Below are 14,624 nucleotides of genomic sequence, written 5' to 3' on the forward strand. Positions count from 1 at the left end.
GGACCAAATGTAAACAAAAACAGTTTCTACTAATTGTAAAAGCTTTTATATGTGTAACAAAATTATATTTATATTTTATTTTTGAATCTACTTAACTTACTAGTCATCAGTAGGGTAAAACTACTACCGTCGTTAGACTGTCCTGAGACAGGTTAGTTTTACTCTATTGATGACTAGTCGTTGCGATAGTAATCCTGCTCAGTACGAGAGGAACCGCAGGTTCGGACACTTGGTACATGTTCTTGGTCGAGCGGCTAGTGGTGCGAAGCTACCATCCGTGGGATTATGACTGAACGCCTCTAAGTCAAAATTTCCCCTAGCCGTGGCAATGGTATCAACTAAATAAAGATGGAATACCTCCAAGTGTTGAAATAGTAACACACCTCGTGTTAGTGAATCAAAAATATAGTAACTGTTGAATAAAGAATAGTACATAAATGAATAAAGAAACCTAAGTCGCAAGAATCTCATTAATCCATTTAAAATATTTTCATTTATTGAAGTGGAGAAGTAAGCAATTTACATCTATTTACAAGTATATAAAGTGCGTAAACATAGTTTATGTTATATTAATTAAAATCATAAAATCATTAATGTCTACCATTATAAAAAATCAATTTAGTCAAAAGTTATTTAAGAAGTCTGTTTATTTTATCATACAAATACCATTTGTAAGCTGAAATAGAAATCTTTCCTAAATTTTGGTACGGACCTGCATAATGTGACTGCAATGGTTTCGTATAACATTAAAATTGCAAACCGAATAATAATCAACCAAACGCTCTCCTTAATAAATCAAGCTATAAATTTGCTATTATTATAGCGTAAGTATTAAGTAATTCGATATTAGAGGCAGATGTTAGGCGCTTCTAAATTCCTCTAAATCGAAAAAAGTAAAAAAATAGAAGGGAAGATTTCTTGAATGTATGTGTTGGCGTCTATTTCCTTTAATATCTCAGGATGGGGTAAAGATGAAGAAAAGAAATTTCGCATGTGTGTATAAGGAGTATTGATTCTATTAAATTTTGGCGGTTAAAGGTCGAGGCATGAGGAAATAGCGGGGTGTGATGTGTCATATCTCTAGAGTCAGACTTGATAAAGATTTTATTCGTTATTACCGTAGCGTTTACAATTTCTTTCATATACTACTCACATTTACTCTCAAAAATAAGATTTTGTCATCAGATAATAAGTAATAATATTAAAAGTTTTTGTAATAAAATCTCGGCGCCACTCTCAAATTTATTACGATTAACTAGAAATTATCTCGTCAAACATGATCAAAGTGAGATCACAGACGTCACTGCAACGTAGATGCGATCACAGATCCGAAATTGATAAAATGCTTATTCTATAGCTAATATTTTTGCAAAATAAATATACATTCTGTCAGTACATAAAATAAATATAAGCACATTTCATCTGAATTGGGCAAAAATTGCAGGAGTTATAAAGAATTCACACATACACACACATACACAGAAGACGGCCTTTATAAAATTATTAAAAATAATATAAAAGCGATTTTGTAAATAAAATCTATTAATTAACAGCCGGAAAAGTTACGCAACTCGTTGCTGAATTTTTTCATTCAGCAACGAGTTGCGTATTTAACGAATAAATGAAAAATGCCTCATTCAAATTTAATTTTAATAACTACTGAAAAATACATCGTACATAGTTCATTTGATGTGCCCATTTGTGTTGTGATATCAATTACTATCACTTCAACAGAACTACTTCACTTTTAATGCTCTAATCTGTACGAAAAAAACAAATATCGACAGAAAGAAACTGAAGACCTATGAAAAATTTGAAAATAAAAATTTTAGTTATTATTGATATATAAAGAATAAGACGTAGATGTATCTTTCTTACCTTAAATATGGTTTCATTAGTCACCGGCACATTCTGAAATATGACAAAAGCAAATGGCGGAGTTGTTTGCTTTATTGTATGAAGTACCTTAAAATAGGAAAATATTAACAATTTAGTAAAATTTGATTGTTATAGCAAAGACAATATTTGAAAGTGAAGAGTATTCATAGACAAATTTTTTTTACACAGTAGAAGCGATCTATTATAGTAAGTATAATTTGTAATTCTAATCTTCCGACAGTCGGTACTATGGAAGAGGTTTTAACAACTCAACGCAATTAGACAGGAAAGTCCCTTTAAAAAGTCTATTTCATAAGATCTCGCAATGAAATACTTTTTGACGAAACTAAAACTCTCAAAAAATTAAATACAAATAATATTAAGAAACACAGCATGTAAAACAGATAAAAAGTAACTTTAGAAGCAGTTATGAAAACTAACAAATATGTTAAATATGGAGTTTATTTAAACATAAATAATCTGTCAAAACTTTTAGTTTATATCAAATTTATAAGTTTATTAACTAAAAATTTAAAACTTAGCAAAATTTTCTCAAAATCTGTTTGGGTTAATTTTAACTGGAGATGGACAAATATCCCTTTTTTGAATTCGAATATTAACCAGATTTTGAATACTCTAATACTTAATGAACTTAATTACCTTATATAACTTATTTAATTAATAATTTATTTAATATTTATTATTTAACTTGTTTTATTTATCTTTATATGCTAATAAATTAACAAAGTAAAACGAAAAATAAAAAGAAAAAATTTACTAAATGTTAAGAAATTAAACGTCCAACTTTTAATTTTCAATTTTGAAGAAGCGTTTTTGAATACTCTTATCTCAAATATATTAACAAATAATTGCTTTTATTCTCATCTACAACAGATTTTTATTTAAGATAACAAGAATTTGAAAATGTTCAGGTTTTGATCTGTTTCTTTTCTTGTTACAAATTAAACCAGAGGTGCTGAAGACAATGTCTGTAAGCAATAGCGGATACAAAGGGATACCATTCTCATATAAAACAAAAGTTAAAATCTATTTGTTCGAACTTCAAAAGGATGTTTTTAAAACATCTATGATTATAAATACAGTATAGTTTATCGGACCGTTTACGTTATACAATCGTCATGTACAATACAATACGTATTAATAAAAGGGGCTAATTAATTATTCAAATATATGTAATTTTTGAATTATATCCCTTTGTATACTTCTGGATTCGCCACTTTACTTATAGCGCGATAATGGAGGTATTCTTATGATTCAAATTTTTATGAATGTATAATATTTGAGATCTGGAATATCGAATAGTTTCTGGTATCGCGAATAGTATTCGTCCACCTCTAATTTTAACGTAATGCAGAATTAAACATTGTATTCAACTTATCAGCACCCTACGGATAATGGTAAGCCGGGTTTTACACAAAAGCATAATTAAAAAATCGGATATTATTATAGGTATGAGTTGGAACACAATGCCGAAGTTTCCTATCTGATTGCATTCATTTTTAAAATTGAGGATGATGATATGTAATATTCTGTATAGTTGCCAGATATATAGAGCATTCATCCGACTGCAAATATATATATATATATGAAATTTTTAATATAGGAAAATTCATATTACAGAATGTAAAAATCCTAAAAATTATTCATAAAATAGTATGACAATGCAAGATTTGTAGCTTGAAGTGAAACATGTTTTAATCAGTCAATTCTTAGCATACCAAAATATGAGAGTATTATTTGGATTGAAATTTGTCTAACTGAATATTTCGGTTAGCATTTGCATCTTAATTTCTTGTTGAAATTTTATCTTAAATTTACCATAAAATACTAAACGTACGTAGTTGAATATCTAATATATTAAAGCGAAAAACTGGGCGTATCACGGTACGCCAAAAACGGCCACCCCAAGCTATTATTTAAATTAACAATAAGTACAGTATATTATTATTTTATACGACTTTTTGCATTTTTGGCTGCGTTTTAGTAGGGTACGCCATGAGAAATTCAATATAATAATATTTTTATTTGTAATAGGAATTTATTATTTATACCATTGAATGACACCGCTGCTGCTAGAACGCCCACTTAGGAGTGTCCAGCTTCTAGTCCAGCTACTGGACTAGAAGGATTAGAAGTACGTAATAATCTAATAATCTTAATCTTTGTTGTTGTTTTTTGACTTGGCAACTCCGGGTATCTGTTGTGTATATATAAATGTTGAATTAAAAATATAAATAATAACAAATAGTAATTTACCGTATTTCACTATTTCAGAGGAACTGGTACATCTTGACTAGTAAACGAGAAAAAAACTGAAATTTTAATAGCTAGAATGAGGAAAAATGGAACATATAAGGGTTTTCTGCTTGTAAAAACATTTAACTACACTTTTCAAACTTAAAACATCTTTTTGATGCATATGCCAACTAAATTTTAAAAAAAATCAAAACCATGCACTTATTCTTAAAATAATTACTGTATTTCATATTAAAAATATTGAGTATGTGTTCCATTGTGCCTCACTGTGTGAGGTAGTTTGAAACAGTGCGCAGTTGATGGTAGGAGCTAGATGGAACAACCATCAATAACAACAGTAAAATGAAAGCTTTTATTTATTATTCTTATTATTGTATGGAATTATGTAAAGTTTTTGTAATCACCTGATTTCCACCAGAAGGATAGCATTCAATTTTACATTTATAAGCACGACTTTTCGATCAGATCACTATTGTCAAGAATCTTGGAACGGTTTTTTATCTATTTACGGGGTGCCGATTTCTACAAAAGAAGGTTATCGTCTATGTACGAGTTTATTATTATTTGTGTACTGTGTACTGTTTTAATAGTGTATTGCCGGTCTTTCTTTAAAAAAAGATTTTAGTGTTTTGTCTTCTGCTAGCAATCTCTGACTGGAATAAAAATGATTTAAACAACTACAATTTGTTTATGTTAAAAGAAAATTACTTAAAAACAAAATAATCCTGAGTTTGCTTGTATGCTCCATCACAAAGATGATCTTTAGGAAATTTCAATAAACGTATATTTGAAAGGTGTAAAAATTGTAAACCATAAGCTTTAACTATGTTATGGTTTGCAATTTTAATAAAGCATTGTAAATGTGGCTAAACTTAAAAACTTGATATCTCAATAGAAACCATAGCCCCACAAGCGCCTAAAAACCAATTCATTTGCCTTCTATAAAAAGTGAATAAATCAGGTTTTTAACTGAATGAAAGACAACTGCCTGAAAAATGCTCCCACAAGTATGGTGATTTCCAGAATCTTGTCACATTAATGATTTCCAAAGACGTTTGCTTACAGTATACCATATTACTCGGTTTTCCATGTATTCCCATTTTATCCTATACACTATCTTTTTTGTAAACAATTAAACTGTTTGGTTTGCCATCACGATTATAAAATTATAATTGCAAATTTTTAAATAAAAATATTTAAATATAATCAGTTACAAATATAAATTTATACAAACTTACCCCAAAGGAATCTTTAAAGTGTACATTAGGAATACTTGCTAACAAAAATCTGTTATATTTCTTTCCCTAAAAAAGCTATATTAGAAAAAACATAACTTTTCAAATATATTTTATCCTTAACTCACCTGTTTGTGCAACAAGCAAATTATTTTCAAGGTCGAGTACAAAGAAAACAATACGATGATAATCGCCTCAACGCAAAGTTCTAAATTTGTTCTCGAAAATATAACGAAGAATGATTGATATAATAAAAATATTGCAAGGCAAAAATAAATTGATATTCCAAAAGTAAGAATCGGCGAAACAATTTGTTGTAATTTATCAATTGACTTCAATACTATGTGATAAACTTCTAGAATCTCGGAAATAGAAAATTTAATTGATTCTTTTGTGTTTCTGTCTAATTGTTCCATAACTTCATCTAATATTAAGCAAAATATTTTAACAATAAAAATAACAAAAGCAAATGACAAATAATTAATGCTCTTCCCAAAAATAATGACTAATGTATCGAATATTGACCGAAATACATCGTGTAGCAAATCGTAATCAACTTCCAATGGCGAATCGAATACTTCAAGTATGGCAACTGCGACATCATTTAGTATTGAAAAAACTCCCATTATAAAATATAGAGGCATCCAAAAATTGACAGTACGAATTAATTTATGTCTAATTTTTCTTCTGCATGCAACAAAGTATTTTAATTGTTTACATTTTCTCATAAGTAGAGTTATTGTATATGCTATATCTTTGTTTATAAAGTAACATAGATTTAAAATAAGGTACAAGTACCAGAACAGATTAAATGAAATCTTAAGAATAAAATACTCATTAAAATTTTTTACATTATCTGTTGTGTAGTATTTCTTCTGCGTTTCGATAATATATGCGAGTATTCTCAAATCTTTGTAAAAAGCTAAAATAAAAAGAACAATAACCAACACACTGTAAATCTTAAGAATAACTTTCTGACAAAACGAAACTTTTGAACAATAATTTGAATATAATCCAAATATATTCATGCAACCCAAGATTAATTTTAAGATACCATGAAACAGATCAATCATTATGAGATATTACTTATCAGATTTTTTAATTTAGAATTTTATGAATATTGAATTTAGATAATTTTTTCAGTAATTTATCTTAGTATGCTCAGTTGAATGTCTCGCTAACTTATAAACAATCTGTGACAGGTTAAATGGTAATACGTTTATGGATACGTTCAAGACCAATTTATATTATCTGAGTATTCACAATTTCATTATTCCTGAAATCTCCGGAATTTTACGTTTCTTTAAAATAATGAGCGATTAAAATATTTGAAATGATTATGTCAGAAGAGTAATGCAATGCAAATGCACTTTATTGCGAAAACATAATGGAAAGGCATTATCATAATTTTTATTATTATTAATAATGCATGTACTGTACATGCTTCCCCTAAAAGCCTCATTAGCTTAGCTAGATGCCTCTTTATTATTAGAATGACTTGTCAAATAAATTATAAATAGCTCTTGTATATTAAGGATACAACGGTAGACCATAAATGAGACAAATATTTGTTAGATCGATTTCCTATNATTTGATTCACATAATTTTTGATTTATAACTAGTATTCATTCATATAAGATCTATAATTATACCCTTTCAAAGCTACATTTAATATTCTATATTTTATAATCAAGGATAGGAAAAGGTCATTATACGTTTTGAGTAATGACTTCTCTTTCAGTTGATATCTTTCACCTGCTATCAGTGGCAATTTTTTATTTTATTTTTTAAAGAAATATATGCAACAAATTGATTTTTCTTTTCGATTTTACGATATTTGATAGGTACGATAATAAAATTTTTTGCGCTTTATTTATTTTATTGATTTAATTATATGAAAATATGATTTTTTTTGATAGATTAGCTGGTAATAAACCTTTATAGTTTTCTTAATTAAAAATTACACAGTAAATATGCATTTTATACAGACTTAACTAGTAAAAAAGTAAACTGTCGTAAGTTTTGCATAAATTGTTGGACAGGTATGTAGCCGGTTCTGACAGCCTCGAGTGTGTTGAACTTCGAAACATGTGTCCTCCACTGGAGGAATGGTGTAATTTTTCATTTGTATGATAGAATAGGGTATCGTACTTGTAAGAAATATAACCACTAGTGAAGTCATTTTCCCATTTGGAATGTTGCCGATCTATATTTATCGTTACTTATCGATATTGGTAGTTAAGGTTTGAATCGCTGTTCGTGGCATTAAATTTATTTCTGTCCCTTTAATTTAGCTTCACTTTGTTACACAATCATTTTGCGTGTTTTACGTACGAGGCGAAAGAAACACATTTGCATATCCGACAGCTTTCTTTTTTATATATTTGTTGTTAGAGAATTAATGGCTTTATTCCGCCGGAAGATAAGGGGAAATGTGTTTGACCTGATTCGATGTCATTGACATCCTTAATTTCAATAACAGAGAAAAAACCAACAAGGTTATCCCGTGACAATTCAAATGTATATATTTTTACTTTTTCCCTCCTGTTTGAACTGTTATTATTTTATTTACAAGCTATTCACATTTGATTTTCCAAATAGTCTTAGTTTAATTATAAAATCTTAAAAGTATTGATGGAAATGTTCATGGCATTCTACATTAATCAATACTTTTGAACTACATAGACGAATCTAGTTAAGCTACAGCTGCCGTTTAACAACTGTATTAGATTAATGAAGTCGTTTAGAAATGTTTTAAACTCGATAGTATATTCTCTTTTAATTTTGTTTAACGTTGGAATTTTACTCCTTTTTACAAATATCGATTAAATATTCTTTAACGATAAATGTTCATTTGATATATCGGTGCTAAAAATATTTGCTGTTTTGTTATTAAAATAGCATTTGCTGCAGTTGGAATATCTTGCCGAAACAAAATTTTAAATATTAAGTTTTTCATATTCATTTTGATTTTTAATAAACATTTAAGGCTTATTAACAACAATAATTTTATAAAATATATTCGAAAATTATTTTTTGTATTTTATCTGTTTAGTTGTTTGATTAAATCTTGATATAATAATGAAATTCGATAAAATTTTAAATGAGATTTTATTTCTTTTGATAAATAAATTTCAACAAATTTCTTAAATTTTGTTAATAAATACAAGAGAAATGAAATTTCGAATTAGATGATTATCCACGGATACTTTAAAAAATAGCTCGCTGAAAAAATTTGATTAGATATAAGAGTATTGTTTTTGAATTGAAAAAAATCATTTCTTCTTATGCTTATTATTAAATACACATTAAGCAATCACTTATAAAAATACGTAAATTATGACGTCTAAATTACATTATGTTAATTTTATATCAATATTTACTAAATATATTAATGATTCTGTTAAATAGGATATAACGAACGTAAACACTCATTTAAATGTAATTTGCGAAATTTTCTAAACACTAAAAAGAAAGTTTTATTGATTAATCCGTTTTGATGGTTGTGCATTGATATTACTGTGAAAATGCCAAAGGTTTTTCCATTATAAGAGAATTAATAATCAGCTTTGGATTTATGTAATAATTGACTCGTTAAGTGGACGATTTTATGTTGTATATAATTTCTTAAGATAAATTAAATTAATGAAATTTGATAGTGTCTCCATTCTTATAATAGAATTAAGTGTCAAATTCAACGGATTATAAGACAAAAGATGTAAAAGATCTGTCATTTTCTGCTGAGGTAAATTATACGGAAAGTAAATTGATGTTAAAAAAAAGTGAAAACGTTTTACTTGTGTCAAATTATAAATGAAGGATCTGAAAGATATTTTTACTGTGTTGCTTATGCCAAAACAGTCTTTTTACAGAATGATAAATGTATCCCGAAAGTAATTACAAATAAAATGATGTAATTAATTATTTCTTGTATTAATGCAAAAATAACAATTAAGATATATATATTCTAAACTAATGCATTCATTCTTAAAAGTAATATTAATAGTAAAAATTTAAAGAGAATAAACTGAATTTTTTTTTAAAATCTGCCTACTGTACAGGCAAATTTGTGTATACTGTACTACTAGTTGATCAGCTTATTAAACATTTACCATATTATGAAACTAAATTTAGTATATGTAATTAACTGGAAACGATGTTATCTATTATTCGCTTAAATTTATTAGCTTATCTAAAATACGATTTAGATTAAGTAATCATTTTTATAATTATTATTTTAAATGGGCCTATCATATTACAACAACATCATTGTTACGAAGTTTTCATGCATAACCTTTACAAAACAATAGCAGTTAGTTATTTTCGTTTTATTTCTTATTGTAAAACAGACATTAAAGTGTTGTTCCTAAATATTTTAAGCGGGATTTGAAGAGTATTTTAATTTATATTTATTACTAAGCTGCCAGTTTGAATAAAAATTTATTGAAATTGAAAATAACTTCATTTTCTCATGATATAGTGCACTACTAAAATTCCTAAACATTGTTCGCGATATACAATGGCGTACAGTACGTTAACAATCGCAACAAAAACCAATACGATCGATTGCGATTAGTCATAGTCGTCATGTGTGCCAAGTTGAACTCGTAAACACGGTTCAAAGTACGAACTACTGTTCCGTATAGAATTAACTTCAATCTGTAACCAGGTGGCAAGAACATTTTTTGATTTATATCATTAATAAATGAATTTAGAAGCAAATCACAATTTTTTTTTTCGAATTTAAGCTAATGTGATATATTAATGTCATCATTTCATTTCTCGAATTTGTTTACAATTCATGTAGTGACACGGTACAAAAGAATGCATACATATCTTCATAAATGTATTTTTCACTTCGTTCCTATCAGAATTCGCCTGGGGATAAAGTTCTGTCTTCTATTCTCTAAGGGAATGAACTTGTTCTTATGGTCGAGTCGATTATAAGAATAGGTATTCGTAATAGTAAATTTCGTAAATTTTTCTGTAGATCGAAACAAAAAAAGAAGAAAAATTGAAACAATTTGTGAAATAATAATAACGGGGAGCAGTGACACGCGTAAAATTACTTAACGCTTTTCATTTGTCATCCTCTTCCGCCATGCCAGCTCACACCGTCCCACCCATGCTTTCGAGTGGTACGGTCTATCCTCGTGGCACAGCTCACTTCTTAGTCAGAGGAAGGGACAAGGGTTGAACGAGTTTTATTCATCGTAGGGAAACGTTCGGTTTGAAAGAGGATATCGTTTCAAGGTGAAAATATGACTAAGGTGAGTAACCGATTCGTAAAATTTACGTGGTAATACCAGTATAGACGTTAAAGAAACCTGTTGCTCGTAACGCACGCGATTTTATAGGAAACGTAACGTCATGGCGGTGACTGTTCCTTTATCGTAGTCGGGCAAAAACTTAAAATATGAAAACGGTTTTTCGGCTTTAGATCGCTAACTACAGACTGTCTTTATAGTTCGGAGAATACCAGTTCACTTGTGTTTTGTCGTTCTAACAGTTTATAGTCGATTGTTTTATAGATAGCGATCTTTAGACAAAGAGACTTTAGTCTATAATCTCCCTATCGCAATCGCTAACACATTTCTCAAAGATTAAATTTCAAATTCTCCGTAATATGAAATATAATATTAACGAAATAAACACGGTCAAAATATTGATTTCTAAAAAGAATTTAAAAATTGAACCGATTAAGCGATTTTGATATACACGTGGTTTAACACAAAGTATTGGTTGCTATCTTTTCATTGTCTGGGCATGCCAAAATGCTGATTGATGGTGTATTATTCATTTAATGTTGAGGTTTTATACTTTATCATTTAACTATATAAATAAAAATCGTAGTAATAAATTTTCAGAAATGTACGCGAATTTTGGAATTTCGCTGAAGATTATGTCGAAGTTTATCTACTTTCTGATAATTTTTATCTATCATATTTCATACAAATAACGATCAGAATTAAATGTATTGACCAATAAATTCTGATTCTTATTCGATCTTTGATTTAAGAAATATTTTCTTTGTCGTTTAGTAATAAATATTTATAACAATTTTTACTTTCTAAATCACATTTTTATTTGTAAAATGCTTTTCATAATCTGCTAGTAAATTTTTATATGCAATTATATAATTTGCAAATTCAATATATGTTTATTTTTCAATTTGTAATGAATATATTTTTGGTCTAGTATATAAGTTCATCTTTTGTTTTAATGTAGAGTAAAAATTTTATTATGTAATGTCCACAGCCATTTATTGTAATAACAAATATCAGAATAAATTATTATATTGAACTTTGTTGTAATAATGAAATTGTTTTCATTTGATATAATGATGATTGTTTTTTCAGATTATAACTAAATGACTGACTTTATGTATTATGAAATCAAACATGTTGACTATTATATTGAATAATAATTCAGTTTCAGTGAAAAAAAGACAGATTGAATAGGCAACCTATAATTTCGTAATTAAAGTACTTATAATGCATATAAATTTGATTTGGTTCATTTTTATTGAAAAATGACTAGAGAATTTGTCAGAAATGCTTACATTGACATCATTATAATAATAATATTTTTAGTTATTACTGCAAAAAAATTAACAAATAGTCTGATCTACTTAGTTGATCTATAGTTCACTATTTTTTTTTTTTTTAATTTATCCCAAAAATTTTTTTGCATTAAATTGTTTTTATGTAAGGATACATAATTTGATCTTTGCTTGTCTCAAAATAGTTTAAGGTCAATTTTTTCATAATAAAATGTGATCATTTTGGTCTGTCTAATAATATCAATGATAGCATTTATTTTGCTTATTAAGTGAAAATGATTGCTATATGAATTTGTACTTATGTGAATATATATCAAAATCAATTCCACTAATCAGTGAAGTTATTTATATATAAGAAGTGATCAAATTTTTTATGCTTAATAGTTTTAGTAATGTTTATAATCCAAAAATAGAAATTAATATAACTGTCAATTGTCATGGAATAACTTTTGAGCCATGGAAATTTGGCTAATTAAGTAATCTGATTTATTACTTAGAATATTAAAGAAAAAGCTGTATTATTGTATTTAATATCTCATTCTGAAGAGAATTATGAGAAGGCTTTAAAAATTCTGTGATTTCAGTCTCACTTGCTGTTTAACAAGAATATTGTATATAATGTGTATTCATTTGGATTGTCTACATTGAAGTTGGAGATTTTTTTCTTACCATATTTCTCTCCATCTATTCAGGCTTTGGAACATTGTTTTATAGGTGCAATGTTAATATGTCAAGTATAAACTTCATTCCCTATTATCATATTAAAGTATAAGCTTAATTTAAGTTTATAGTGGTCCATAATATAATGGAGGTATTTAATTAAAGATCCAGGATTACTATTCAATTATAATTATATGATCTTTGTTGATCTTATGAAATAATTAATCTGGCATATTTTTGGAATTAAAAAGAGAAATTCAAAGTGGAATATTGTAAATATTAATCACGTCAGTAACCTTTGCTTAATTCCAGCATTACAGGTAACCCCCATATAACATGGCACTTCTATAGCAAGGATTCACTCTAACACGGATCGAGAATTCGGTAAAACCCTCGTACAACATGAAATATAATAAAAACTATTAAAAGTGAACTTTATCTAATTTGAAATTAGGGAAATCCCTGTACAACAGTTCAATAAACACGATAATGCATTTAAGTGCGAAAGATACCTTATTTAACATTTTTCATTTGAGCACATATGTACGGTATTACCTCGACTTACGCGAACCCGGAGTTACGCGATTTTCAAATCTCGTTGATTCGTCTTTTGTTTGAGCGCCACAAAACTCTTGATTACTCACTCCCGCCTCGCTATTGTTCAGCTTACATGTTCGTACATGTCGTGCGGAATTGACACACAGCTACAATTTATTTTGTGTTATTTATTTCTGTGTTTGTTATATCTACGGAGACTTGAGAGACTCTATGTGGTGATTTTTTGTAACCGTGAACAAATCAAAAGACGAGATAAGATTAACGAGAACATTTATTAGCTTACATACATCCGACTTGGGTTTTACACAAATTGCGAAATTATACCCGACTTACGCAGATTCGACTTACGCGGTTATTGCTCGGTCCCACCTATCGCGTAAGTTCGGGGTATTACTGTACTATCAGATTTTTCTGCATAATTTTTATGAACTATTAGTTGTACTTAAGTATGTAAATTTTCTTTTCCCGCCTTCTGTCGATACATGTGGTCCTTCTTGAAACTTGTTTCAATGTTGCCAGATCGCGACGCTTCTGCTTTTGATGTTGCCAGATGTTTTTCCCTTGGTTAATAGTGCTTAGTGATGACGAAGAAAACATCGTTTAATTTATATTAATATGTATCACTTAAGAAAATTTTAATAAAGATATTTATCTTAATTATGAAAATATAATAGCATGTTTTTTTAATTTTTGGAACCTAATCTCCCCTTTTCGTACAAGTTCTTTGTTTCATATAACGCGGATTCGCATAACACGGCAATTTTTTGGAACATAACTCCCGTGTTATACGGGGGTTACCTGTATATAATTCACACGTACCATTAACCACGAAATGGCACTTGTACAGTACACCATAAGTTTGCATTTACAAACTAGAAGAATGAGGTGGTTACACGGACATTTTAATTTTCGGTACATCTAGTTCAAATTATAAAGCGATATATAAAAAATACATAAAACTACAGGTATTTAATAAATATTAAGTCTTACTGTTGGTTATATTCATTTTTCTTATCAAAGGCGACGAATATACGTTGTTAAGTCTTTTCGGATGTATTTGTTGGCTCATTTACAAGTTTAAGAACCTTCTCAGAATTTATACAAATTTCCTTGGTATAACTTGTTCCGCCTTTTGGTTAAACTTTTGCTTAGCAATACCAGATAGTGTTTCTGACTATACACGACAGTCAGAATTTACATAATCAAATAGGGTAGCTCTTAAATAGTCAAACGAGCTGAAAAATTCTCTGGTGGAGTCCAATAAACTTCCAAGAATATACTACTTCTTTAAAAAATTTTTTTTCTTTATAATATATTTAATTAGTTTTTATTTATGTTTATGCTTAAATTTTTATTTATGCAATTTTNACCCCAAAGGAATCTTTAAAGTGTACATTAGGAATACTTGCTAACAAAAATCTGTTATATTTCTTTCCCTAAAAAAGCTATATTAG

The 14,624-nt window shown here is 28.2% G+C and overlaps 1 long non-coding RNA gene across 1 annotated transcript; it reads right to left on the reverse strand.

The window, feature by feature from the left end:
* Positions 1-1,661: 1,661 nt before the first annotated feature.
* Positions 1,662-14,357, reverse strand: LOC111631501. The gene is made up of 3 exons (XR_002757710.1): positions 14,161-14,357; positions 1,879-1,965; positions 1,662-1,802 (listed from the first exon to the last, which is right to left on the reverse strand). It is a non-coding gene; the product is annotated as an uncharacterized LOC111631501 (long non-coding RNA).
* Between the last annotated feature and the right edge of the window lie 267 nt (positions 14,358-14,624).

Source organism: Centruroides sculpturatus, unplaced genomic scaffold (genome assembly GCF_000671375.1).
Source record: "Centruroides sculpturatus isolate CEXI.00-Female unplaced genomic scaffold, Cexi_2.0 scaffold518, whole genome shotgun sequence".
NCBI classification, from domain to species: Eukaryota; Metazoa; Arthropoda; class Arachnida; order Scorpiones; family Buthidae; genus Centruroides; species Centruroides sculpturatus.